Genomic DNA, 13,701 nt, shown 5'->3' with positions numbered 1-13,701 from the left:
TTTAAAATAAGGAGAAATTAAATATTTGGAAACTAAAGTTTCTGCTTATATGTTTTAATTATTGATTATTAGAGTCTAGAGTTAATAGTTGGCACCTGCCTCTAACTGTGGATGTGTAATTACTTGTTATAAATGTTTGGAGTCGATAATTGGTCAAAAGATTTACTGTTGGATGCACTTCAGCAACTGGGACCAGCATCTGTAATGCTCCCTCATGAATTTTCTGCATCTCCTGTCGTAGGAAGGCAATTGCTGACGGTAATATCTACTTTTTCCCCCTTAATTACTTTGTGTGGTACATGTCAAGCATGAAGGATTAGAATATTTTTGTTAAACAATTTCACTTCAAATGAAATACAGTCCCACTACAGGCAATGTGCTTTTGCTAAATACACTCCCAAGGTCTGAGATACCTTGGTTTAACTAATTGAATTTCAAAAGGCAGAGTGTGTTACCATAACACCTGCTGTTGGCCTCAATTAAATTAACAATAGGCTGAATGAAGTTGGCAAGAGACACTAAAGAACACTGCTACTTGTTTTGACTGAGAAGTAATTTGCAGACCACATTTTTAATTAAGCACTTAAATTACTGGTATTAATTGTACATATCAGGATTAACTCTACCAAACAACAGACAGTGTACTTTTCCTATAGCCTAAACAGCACAACAGTAAATATATATTGACAGACTTTCGGTGAAAGAACTTTATATTTTATAGAATCACAGAATAATACAACACTGATGTCCATCTAAATAAAATAACAAAGAAGTGCAGATGCTGGAAATCAGAAACAAAATCAGAAATTGCTGGAGAAACTCAGCAGATCTGGCAGCATCTGTGGAGAGAAAGCAGAGTTAATGTGCCGGGTCCAGTGACCCTTCTTCAGAACATTCATTGCTGAGTTTTTCCAGTAATTTCTGATTTTGTTTCTGATTTCTAGCATCTGCACTTCTTTGTTTCATTTTGTTTAGATGGACATCAGTGTTGTATTATTCTGTGATTCTATAAAATATAAAGTTCTTTCACTGAAAATCTGTCAATATATATTTACTGTTGTGCTGTTTAGGCTGTAGGAAAAGTACACTGTCTGTTGTTTGGTACAGTTAATCCTGATATGCTGAAGAAACTCAGCAGATCTGGCAGCATCTGTGGAGAGAAAGCAGAGTTAATGTGCTGGGTCCAGTGACCCTTCTTCAGAACATTCATTGCTGAGTTTTTCCAGTAATTTCTTATTTTGTAACTGAAGTTTATTTGGCTCATAATGCCTGTACCTTTTGAAGGAGTTAACAAATTAGGAACATTTCCTTTCACCTCAACAAATATTCCTCTTCAAATATTGACCCAATTCCCTCAAGAACATTGTTATTCAATCTGCTGACACAATAAGAACAAAAGAGTAGGAGTAGGCCATTCAGCCCCACAAGCGTGTTCCGCTATTAAATGAGCTCATGGTTGATTTATGGTCTAATTCAGTATACCTGCCTTCTGCCTATATCCTTAATATATTTCTTTAACAGAAAATTATCTATATCAGATTTAAAATTAACAACTGATCTAGTATCAACTGCCATTCATAGAAAGAAGTTCCAAATATCTACCACTCTTTGAGTGTAGAAGTGCTGCCTAACATCTTTTCTGAATGATCTGGCCCTAATTTTTATACTACGCCCCTTGTTCTAGAATCTCCAACCAGTGGAAGGGAAGGGCATTCTATTGTGATGGTATGAATTTATCTTTAAGGAGTGTACCTTAAACCATTGTCATTCACTACCCTGATCAATAGGATATGTTGTGTTAGTCCCATGGTTTGTCACATAATCTGAAGCAGCACTGACAGAGGTCATGGGTGGAATCTTTCCCTGGAAGACATGTTTTTGGCAAAATATTTTTGGAAAATTATGTGACATGTCAAGTGAGGCTATTCTTGATGTTGGCAGCACAAGTCTCGTATTCCAACTTAGTTCCAAGGGTCAGGGTGACATTCTTGCTTGTGAGTCTGCAAAAATGATGATTATTCCTCATTATCACATTCACGATTAGTTAATCTCACCTCATTATTGTGCTCTCTCCTATTCTACCATTTGCCATATAGATAGAAGAGAATTCCCGACCTGAATGTCACAGTGACTATCCAGCTTAGGCCATTCTTACTCTGGATCTCCATCAGTACTAAAGTTTCAGGGCACTTTCCAGAGCTGCACCCTGGAAATGGCATCTGACATGTGTCATCCTCTCCATGCAATCATGACATGTCTTTGATCCCCTTACAGCACGTTTCTGCACTGTAATGCTTCACTTCAGGGCACATTGGCAACTGTCATTGTAATGCTGCTACAAGGACACACTGTGTGCAGGGACAAAGAGCCAACTGATAGACTGGACCACACTGTATCTCAGCCCTCTCTTAGCATTCACTTGCTTTGTGCCTAGCTAGATGCTCACTCTCTGGCTTATCTGCATTTTAGGGCTTCCCCTCCTCAAGTGCACTTTAAAGGCTCACAAAACATCAGTATTGCCTTGCAGTTTAATGCAGATTCAAAGCCAAGCAGCTTGTCATGCTTATCAGCAGTTGTCAATCAATTCAGTGAACATGTTACTGCAGAGCACAGTGCTACATCAATCTCACACTTACAGCAGCCTGCATGACAGACATACTGCATGTGCATCAACTAAATGGCCAAGTCTCAAAGTCAAAGAAGAGACTCGTCAGTTAATTCAAGGAGTGTAGCTGTCAGTCAAGGGGTCCCAGTGCAGTAAATCAGGGGCATTCTTCAATGTCAGTCCAGCAGACTGGACACAGTCAGAGGCCCACTTAGACCGTGTGGGTTGCAGTTCTGTCTTATGTCAGTCCAGGGAGTAGGCCACGGTCAGCCCTATAGGTGCAGTGCCACCATTCAGGGAACTAGTGGATGGTCTGTCACTCAGATATCTGTACATCATCAGGGATCTGGACAGTCATCATTCAGGACTATTGGTCCAAGTTAGTCAGAGGGATGGGCCTGTCAGTCAGTCCTGGCAGAGTCAACAGAATAAATGCCACAGGCAGGAATCAACACACGGTGTTGCAGTAGGGAGGGCAAGACAGTCAATGCTGGAGCAGTCTGGGTGACAGAGGGGACAAGGACGGGTGAAGGGGGTAATTTCAACACATAAGAGGGGGTTGGAAGCATATGGTACATGGGAGGACATGGAGATGCCACAGGAGGTTGATGGTAGATGGTCACTGCAACTGTGATCATGGTGGTCGTGGTCTATATCGCACAATGGTGGGTGTGATCAAACTATAGTGATGCAGGAGGTAAGGTTGAGAGGTGGAGGTTTGTTTGAGTTGGTGTGTGGGAATATGTGGGGGTTCATTAGAGATGGACTGTCCAGGGAGTGCTACACAGAAAAGGGTCAGTATGGGATACGGTTGGGGAAACTGACGACAAGGCCGAACCTGGTACACACGATGTCAAGCTCGACCTGTGTTGCCATCCATGATCTGTCAAACGCTAAGTGAAACCAATGAATCAAAAATGACTGTGAGCACACCCATTATAGACAGAGTGAGTACCTGTTGACCAATATGTCGGCTCTACTTCTGAGCAATGACAGGTTCGCTGAGTGGTGAGCGCATTAATCAAGTACTTGCAGTGCGCAGTTTGAAGCCACCTGTAATCGTCATCAGTGTGCATGTGAAATGCATGCAGTGTTGGGTGTAAATATTGAACACATGCAATGTTAACCTTGTCATTAGTTCTTGCAGATTGCAGCTAGACATTTCTGTGAAGCAGAAGTAATCACAAATGTCGTCATTGTCTTCAGGAATAGTGCCAGAAGACTGGAGACTAGCAAATGTTGTCCCCTTGTTCAAGAAGGGGAGTAGAGACAACCCTGGTAATTATAGACCAGTGAGCCTTACTTCGGTTGTGGGTAAAGTGTTGGAAAGGATTATAAGAGATAGGATTTATAATCATCGAGAAAGGAATAATTTGATTAGGGATAGTCAACACGGTTTTGTGAAGGGTAGGTCGTGCCTCACAAACCTTATTGAGTTCTTTGAGAAGGTGACCAAACAGGTGGATGAGGGTAAAGCGGTTGATGTGGTGTATTTGGATTTCAGTAAAGCATTTGATAAGGTTCCCCATGGTAGGCTATTGCAGAAAATACGGAGGCATGGGATTGAGGGTGATTTAGCGGTTTGGATCAGAAATTGGCTAGCTGTAAGAAGACAGAGGGTGGTGGTTGATGAGAAATGTTCATCCTGGAGTTCAGTTACTAGTGGTGTACCTCAAGGATCTGTTTTGGGGCCACTGCTGTTTGTCATTTTTATAAATGACCTGGATGAGGGCGTAGAAGGATGGGTTAGTAAATTTGCGGATGACACCAAAGTCGGTGGAGTTGTGGATAGTGCGGAAGGATGTTGTAGGTTACAGAGGGACATAGATAAGCTGCAGAGCTGGGCTGAGAGGTGGCAAATGGAGTTTAATGCGGAAAAGTGTGAGGTGATTCACTTTGGAAGGAGTAACAGGAATACAGAGTACTGGGCTAATGGTAAGATTCTTGGTAGTGTGGATGAGCAGAAAGATCTCGGTGTCCATGTGCATAGATCACTGAAAGTTGCCACCCAGGTTGATAGCATTGTTAAGAAGGCATACAGTATGTTAGGTTTTATTGGTAGAGGGGTTGAGTTTCGGAGCCATGAGGTCATGTTGCAGCTGTACAAAACTCTGGTGCGGCCGCACTTGGAGTATTGCGTACAGTTCTGGTCACCGCATTATAGGAAGGATGTGGAAGCATTGGAAAGGGTGCAGAGGAGATTTACCAAGATGTTGCCTGGTATGGAGGGAAGGTCTTATGAGGAAAGGCTGAGGGTTTTGAGGCTGTTTTCGTTAGAGAGAAGAAGGTTAAGAGGTGACTTGATAGAGACATACAAGATGATCAGAGGATTAGATAGGGTGGACAGTGGGAGCCTTTTTCCTCGGATGGTGATGGCTAGCACGAGGGGACATAGCTTTAAATTGAGGGGTGATAGATATAGGACAGATGTCAGAGGTAGGTTCTTTACTCAGAGAGTAGTAAGGGCGTGGAATGCCCTGCCTGCAAAAATAGTAGACTTGCCCACTTTAAGGGCATTTAAATGGTCATTGGATAAACATATGGATGATAATGGAATAGTTTAGGTTAGATGGGCTTCAGAATGGTTTCACAGGTCGGCGCAACATCGAGGGCCGAAGGGCCTGTACTGCGCTGTAATGTTCTATGTTCTATGTTCTATGTACAAATATCCTGAAAAGGCCACAAAACACAAAGTTAATACAAGACCTTATGGGCTGCAGAGGGGCACTGAGCTCATTTCCTCTTGACCTGAGCTGTGAGTAGAATACAAGATGCTCTTATAAGCAATGATACCTTTCATGGGTGGTGTGGGGCTGGGAGAAAAGTTCGATATTCATGTAGCACTCACTCTCCTACTATCTCTGTGCCAAATGACCTATGGAGTATTCATTAGAATAAGGTCCAATGGTCGAGTGTGACGATGTGTCATTCCACGGCCCTGTTTGTTGGAGTTCCCCATGTCCCAGTACGTTGGTGGGAATGTTAAGCTGACATTTGTATATGGTGTGAATCTTGACTGCTCATGGCACTAAAGGACCTGTTCTGTTTCTTCTCTCCTCACAGACTCATTGCCATCATGACATACAAATCCAGTCAGAGCAGAGTTTATTGTCAGTGTTGTTGTGACACAACAAGAGGCAGAGAAAAGGAAGAGATGCGCCAGCCAGCCCAGGACCAGCAGCAACTTTCAGTGTCGGAGTACAAATATAACATTATTCAACCAGTCCCATGGCGGACCAGAGGATAGACTTGCTGGAGATGGTGTTCTTTTGCTTGAACCGGTCTGGTGGAGCCAGGCAGTATACTCCAGGCAGAATGTGGTACATATTCTTAACGTGCTGTGCTCTGCACAACTGGAGAAGGCAACAAGAGGATCTGATGGATGCTAACAAGCTGAGAGAATAGGAGCAGTCTTCTGATGAGGCAGCAAGCTGTGTTCCCTCATACTTAAACAGCAATAGGTGTAAAAATTTGTGGTTGTTTGAGCAAGCAAGTGTCAGCTGTGCTACCTCTCTACTGTGACAACTATTGTCTGCTTTGCCAAAATGTTCAATACATTGTAAGCAGCAAATTCAATAGACTAAATTGTGGAAAATGCAGGTGAAGGCTCAGTCTTTTTGCCCCCAGTCTAGCGAAGCTCAGTGCAAGCTGGAAGAACATTTCTCTTTCCGCTTGGGGACCCTGCAGCCCTCTAGACTCAATATTGAGTTCAATAATTTTAGGGCCTGAACTCATCCATGTCCTAGCCCCCTACCCCACACACCAGGCCTTGTTGTCACATAGCCTGCTATTACACACTACATATTGTTAGTCACTAACAGTCCCCATTAACTGCTATTCACCCTCTTATCCAGATCGTTATCCACTCCTTTGTCTGTCCGACTGTTCTTCTCTCTCTTTGGGCTCTATTTCCACCTATGTTTACTCCTTATGCTGCCAAATGCTGCCAGACCTGCTGAGTTAATGAGGTGTGGTTGGAATGACAACTTGAGAAAACTCACAGGTCTCACAGAGAGAAACCCTCCATAAAATTCAACGATAATGACAATTTGCCACACTATGATAAAGTTCAGTTCCTTTTGTACTATATTCAACTGCCAGTGAACATTCATCATATATCTTATCTTCAAATAAGGGAGAATAATGAGATAAGACCATAAGATACAGGAGTAAAATTAGGCCATTCGGTCCATCAAGTCTGCTCTGCCATTTGATATTTTTGATATGCTTCTCAATTCTATTCTCCTGCCCTCTCACTGTAACCTTTGATCCCTTTACCTAATTGTTGTGAGTAATTCACCAAAAGTTACCTTTAATTCAGCTACTTATTAAGAAATCTCAAAGACAATCAAATACTGAAACAATGATTTAAACTTTACTGCATGTAGCAATCCAAATAAGATCCCGCAGTAAGCAAGTTAAGCCTAGCAACCGAACTTGGCTATTATCTAATTAAGGGTGGAACTTGGATAGATTATGCCAACAGTGTCTGTCTCTGGAAGTGCCCAGGATTTGATTTTTGTATAGTGTTGTTCTTCAAAGTTCTGCTACTGACTTGTTCTGCTGTTGGATTCTTATACAATTTTCTGTCTTTCAAGTTTGTAGTTTGACATTATTGATGATTCAATAGATTATAAACTTCAGAACTTTAATAACTGTTCATAGATCAAATGAATCAACAAAAGATAAACTGCTACACATGAAAAGAAGCGAGCAATAAGTCTGTCTGGAATAAACTTTTAAAGGTCAAGGACAAACCTCTACAGGAATTGAAAGCCATTAGCCATGTCTTGGAAAGGAACAAGTCGACATTACAGAGACAAAACTGCTTTGACATTGTTTGATAAACTGGATACTTTACTGTCACAAAGGACAAGGATTGCCCTGCAGAAGGATTTAAAGAATTAATCACATGAAAGCTGTGACTTCAAACAGGCAGTCAATGCCAAATCTGTCAAGGAACAAAGAAGCTACTTCTGATAAGAAGGCAAGATAGCAGATTTAGACTATAGTAATTTGGATGAAAGGACTTTAAGGAATCATCAATACATCACCTCACAGATCCAAAGACAAAAATCTGTATAAGAATCGAACAAGGTAACTCCACCTTCAGGAGAATTTCAAAGAATGACATTATATCCTTTCAGGCTGATTCGAGATTGGTCCTTTACCTTGGCACCAGGCAACACAACATGTGGACTCTCAATCCTGCTCACAAAGGACGCTATCTGTTCCCTAATTATAGAATCTCCCACCTCTATTACTTGTCTTTGTAATCCCCCAACTTGAATGGCTTCCTGCAACACAGTGCAGTGATCGGTTTGACCATCCTCTCAGCAGACACTTTCTTCATCCATTCAGAGAGCAAGTACCTCATACCTGCTGGGTAAGGTCAAGAGCTGAAGCTCCTCCAATACTCCTCCTCTACCTATTTCATTTGTTGTCACACCTTCCTGTCCTTGACCAGTGGGCAATTTAAGATATTTAAATGACTGTGTGATAGCATGGAACATAGCATCAAGGTACTTTCCTCCTCCCTAAGCTCAGATTCCAGTTCATCAAATTTGAGGCGAGGTTCCTCAAGCTGCATACACACTGCAGATGTGCTCATTATTACTAGCAATGATATCTACCAGCTCCCACATCATGCAAGAATAACATATCATCTGTACTGCCATTTCTAATATAGTTATTTAGGTTTTATTTATTGTTAAAAAAATGATTCTTGGATAGTCATTATACTGTTTTCTGAATCTGCTACTATTTAAGTCCCTGATGTGGGTCTCTTACCACCCAATCAGACCAGAGTTTTTCCTCTGACATCACTTTTGCTGTGGTACTACCCCTCCCGCATTCAGAGAATCTAGACACGTTCACCGCTCCATCCCACACTGCTTCACCGTGACACAGACTGCGAGGACACCCTTCCCAGAATGCTTCACCGTGACACAGACTGCGAGGACACCCTTCCCAGACAACTTCACCGTGACACTGACTGCGAAGACACCCTTCCCAGACATTGAGCAAAATGACTTACTTTTAGCAATGATACAGCACTATATTAACAGGCACAATAAAGCCAGGCAGGCTTACATTGCCAGTAAATTTGTTCTTGTTTGAAATGCATTTGATCAGTTTCTTCCTGGATGCAAATCTTGTTTGTTTTTCTTAACTTTTAGTGAACAACAGGAAAGGCAAACAATAGCAGCTGTCTGGAGCCGACATATGCTGCGCCCACAGTGTACAACAACAAGATGTGATGCTACGCTAGGTGTTAAAGAAAGAGTCGCACTCCACAGACGTTTCTAATGTGGTATGGAGCTAAGGCTGCCTGTATCTTCAACAAGCATGGTACAATGCTTAATGGAACTCAACAAAATTTAAAGGGCATAAGATTCTATTTAAAATCAATTTTAAGGAATTTTAAAAATGAAGGAACATGGTGATGATGCTTTTAAAGTTAAAATCCAAAAATAATGCTACATATCAAAACAAACAGGACAATATGATTCAAAACAAAACAGCATTGCTAAACTCACAAAAAATAAGGCCCCAAAGCATGACCATATGTACTCCAAGCCATTGGCAAGCAAATTCTGCAGCTACAGGTTCAGTGCACTGACTTTGATGACTGACTTCTCAATATAATGTTCAGACATTGTTAGCTTTAGTTGATTCATAGATTGTCTCGAGAGTAATGGTGCCATACATAAAGAAAGCACAACCTCAAGTTGCATTTAAGATAACAAGGTGTAGAGCTGGATGAACACAGCAGGCCAAGCAGCATCATAGGAGCAGGAAGGCTGACGTTTCGGTCTCAAGTTGCATTTACCTGCTATCAAAATGGATCATCCTTCTGGTGGGTCAGTGTAGTGATTGGAACCAGGTTATCTCATTGACTATGAAATCCTTGGTTGGGGTTGTTAACCTGGGATAATCAGGGAGCCCTGGCTGACAGTTATAGGCCAGAGATTCAGAAGATCTCCTCAGTCTAGGGACTGGCTTTGAGCTGGCTGATCAGAGCCAATGTACTGTGCACATGTAAATAAAGGGTGACTTGGTAACAGGATACCAGCCTCTGTGCAGTTACAAAGCAAAAAGACCTAGCAGACTCCATCCTCAATCATTCATCTACACAAAACTGGTCAATCTCATCTGGAATGGCAGTAGGGGTGCAGATTTCACCCTCGTTACCCTTTGACAGCAGAAGGGAAAATAGTCTGCAAGCATTTTGTTGCTGACTATTACACTTTTAGCACTTTACATATGGGAATAAAACAGAATCAAGTTTGGAAATAAATTACTTACTGATAACCCTTTCCTGAAATAGCCTGTACATTGTGAAGAGTGGGCCCAAGACAAGGCCCTGCCCTGTAAATTTAGAATTTTATTTTAAAATGGTACCTTACAATATATTTTGGAGTGCTTTTATTGCTTTATGACTGATAGTTTTTTTATTTTAAAAAAACAAACCTGGACAAAAGAAAACCTTATCCACGATCTAGTGTTGAAACAGATCACACTGACCATCACTTCCAAAGTATATTCACCCCATCAAGCTTCCTTGATATAATTTGCTCCAACAGTTCTGTCAGCTATCAGAACTTGGCCAGAAAAAAACACTGCAGGTGCTGGAAATCAGAAGCAAAAACAAAAATTGCTGGAAAATCTCAGCACATCTGGCAGCAACTGTGTAGAGAAAGCAGAGCTAATGTTTCAGATGCGGTGACTCTTCTTCAGAATTCAGTTCCATCAATTTCTGTTTTTCAATCAGAACTTGGACTATAGCTTTAAGGCTAGCATTCATGATGATATTTCTGCTCAATTGCACCCTCACATCACTTTTGGTGCCTTAGAATTCATTTGGACAACTATTCTTCTCACTCTGGTTGTTTTCTATGATACAGCCCTCATCGCTGCATCATTAGACCCAATACGCAGAAAACTGAATGCTTATGATAAATAACGGGTTTAGCCATTAATCACCAGAGTTGGCAGGACCACATAAAGCAATATCCCGCCCTCCTCTGCCATAACAACACACTATTTGAGGGTCAACCAGTTTCTTAAACTGCTCCTTCCTGTTTTCTCCACCTTCACCTCTAACAACAAAGGAAGTCATAAGAAATAGGAGTAGGAATAGGGCCACTCAGGCATTGAACTGCCCCCGCCATTCAATAAGGTCATGACCAATATGATTATGACCTTAACTCCACTTTCTTGCCTATCTTCTGGCATCCCATGTCAATGGATATAGCTCCCTGGCAGAAACATTGATTAACACATTTGGAGATCTATTTTTAAAGGTGAGAAGAATAATTTATGCTTCTAAGATACTTTTAATATTTTATTTCTAGAAGTTACATTTTTCAAATTCTTATTTTGGAAAGTAGAAGCGCCTGGTTACTGTTGAAGTTGTAACTTCCTTTTACAGTTTTACCTTTCATACGTTTATTCTCACTTCTGTCTGCAAAATTTTGGATTTTAATGCATCATTTGAAAGGGTTAGTTGACATTTTGTTAAATAAATAAAAAGCTGTGAAGTAAGCAGAGCTTCTGAGGCAAATCAATTACACGCTGCCTTTGTATCCTCAGATCTGAGGTTTGCACTTTTGCTGGGCAATCTGAATGTCCGATCAGTTCAGAGTTTTGAAGCAGCAGTGTTTACATGAGGAGCAGATGCTGGAAATCTAAAGCTAAATTGGATAATTATAGAAATGGTCAGGGATTCAGGAACAGAATTAGAGGAGTGAAGTGAAAAGTTAATATTTCAGGCATAACCCTTTGGTCGAATTAAAATGTATTATAGATGAACAACTTAGAATGGAGCAAAGCAAAATGGAAAGGAAAAATTACATAGCCATGAATAGAAATTGTGGCTGTGAAGTTGTAAGCTTGAGATGAGGGGATGGTTAATTGAGAAAAGCGATTTAACATAGGTGACCCTCCAAGTCACTCACCATCCTGACTTGGAAATATATCACCGTTCCTTCACTGTCGCTGGGTCAAAATCCTGGAATTCCCTCCCTAATAGCATTGTGGGTTAACCCACAGCAGGAGGAATGCAGGGGTTCAAGAAGGCAGCTCACCACCACCTTCTCAAGGGCAACTAGGGATGGGCAAGAAATGCTGGCCAGCCAGCGACGCCCACATTCCACAAAATGAATTTTGAAAATGATGAGAGAATTCATATATCTCATAAACCGATGAAAACAACCCAGTAAAATGAACCAAGCTCCAGTGGCCCAAGTATGTAATACAATAAAAGGCAGTAGTAGTTCACCAAAGGGGAAGACCTATTTCCTACCCTAATAGACATTAGGCATTAGACAATCCTGGAAGCACCTAGTGCCAGAGAGTAAATGGGGGCTTTAAGTACAAGTTAAAACTTCTCAAGTTATTGAAGTCGATATTAAAGGCACCTAATCACAAAGTACTCAGTAGAAAGGTGAGGTATGAAACTTTATGAGAACATTTAGGAGGTGGAGGATAAATAGATATGAATGGTAGTGGGACAGAGAATTAAAAAGTGGAAAGTGACAAAGGTCAGGCTTGCACTCACAGATAATATTGAAGTGTTCAACTCAACAATCATCTGATGTATATTATATACCCTGAATGTAAAAGATCCCACAGCAATGACAGTGGGTATATTCTTCCAGTCCCAGAGGAAGCAGGCTAGTCAATGGGAAGACAACTCCATTCGGAGGGATAGTAGTGTCCCAGACCCCAGCACCTCCCTATCTCTGCACCAATCAAGTTCAGGGCAGGAATAACTGATCTTGATCTTTCCATCCTGCTATCCGTTGATGCCTCATTCAATTAATTAAATCCACTCCTGGCAGGACAAGAAAGAGTTAGCAACCATGACTGGCAAATCAATGGAAGGAGGTTGTTAGTTGGTGAGAGGCAGGTTGCTTGCTCTGCATGATTTGTACATAATCAAGGCACTAGAGATAGGGCAGGTAGGAGGCATTTATTGAGAATCACCGTTCTATTTTTGCTTCTGAAGCCCCTACCCAATCTCCACACATGTCAATCCCTAGAAAACCCCTCCTCCTACCAAAAGGCTCTGACCTGTGACCCTGATCCTCAGGATATTGGGTGTTCAACTAATAGCAGCCATGGCCTTCATGATGGTGCTGCTGAGTGCCAGAAATTGACTTCTGATTGGTTGTAGCTCTCATTGAGTGGGACTTCTACTTCCAGTGACTTAGATTCAGAGAAAGGCCCATTGCTGCCCTTTAAACTGCCTGGTTGGAGGAAGGTGTAGTGCACGTGGCTCAAAAGGGTCAGATGATGTGTCTTGCTGCCTCTTCAGCAAATGACAGACTCCCAACAAAAGTTGGAGATCCCAGCCAGAATAACTAAAGTTTAGTTTGTCCTCCTCCAAATGAGTATACTGGGTAACAGCATTTCCTCAGACGGAGGAGGAGAAGCTGGTCATACTTAGTAAAATTATTTCCGTACTTTAATGAAAAGGTGAAAAATATTACATAAAGAGAGGATAAACAAATACATTGGTGTGGTCAGTCTGGAAGATCTACTCACTGAAAGACAAGGGAGCTATCATGTGCCAACATATGAAAATTGGAGAAGTCACTGATAGGGATTAGATGTAACACACCATGATGCAGACAGGACAATGATTGAGACGAACGCAACTCAACATATAAGGATGGGAGATGACTGTGCATTGGAGGGTATAATTCCTGTGGAAGGGTAGGTTAATGACAATCACCACCTCTCTGGCTTTGAGGGAGAGGGGTGAAAACGCATCACCATGGTTGTCATGGCAAAGCTGTAGAGCAGGGGTTCAGATGTTGGAGGTTGAAGAAGATTAGTTAAAAGAATTAGATGGGAACTTACGTAAGTTGAGAACTAGTGCAGTCAATAGATAGTGCAAGGAAGAAAGGAGCATGAAAATTTGGAGGGAACTTGCAATACACCCCAGGTTAATCCTAACATGCAGAACTGGAGCAGGGACAGAGGGGATATGATGGATTCTGAAGAGCTGGGAGAGCAGCAGCAATGCCCCTGAACAGGTAAGTGAAGAATTAAGCAGGAGGAACATCACCTACAGAATGATACCGGGC

The 13,701-nt window shown here is 41.6% G+C and overlaps 1 long non-coding RNA gene across 5 annotated transcripts in view; it reads left to right on the top strand.

Annotated features, from left to right (window-relative positions):
* LOC125485528 overlaps positions 1-13,701 on the top strand; it is a 51,573-nt gene that overhangs the window by 24,767 nt on the left and 13,105 nt on the right. For 3 of the 5 annotated variants that reach the window (XR_007264241.1, XR_007264238.1, XR_007264240.1), the window contains exons 2-3: positions 5,669-5,925; positions 8,785-8,956. This is a non-coding gene — a long non-coding RNA (uncharacterized LOC125485528). Of the gene's footprint in view, positions 1-5,668; positions 5,926-6,425; positions 7,992-8,784; positions 8,957-13,701 lie in introns of those variants that run through there. The other 2 variants (XR_007264242.1, XR_007264239.1) reach the window with 2 other exon arrangements.

Source organism: Rhincodon typus, chromosome 19, assembly GCF_021869965.1.
Source record: "Rhincodon typus isolate 14 chromosome 19, sRhiTyp1.1, whole genome shotgun sequence".
NCBI classification, from domain to species: domain Eukaryota; kingdom Metazoa; phylum Chordata; class Chondrichthyes; order Orectolobiformes; family Rhincodontidae; genus Rhincodon; species Rhincodon typus.
The sequence above is the reverse complement of the archived record's forward strand: the minus strand, read 5'-3'. Positions and strand labels throughout refer to the sequence as shown.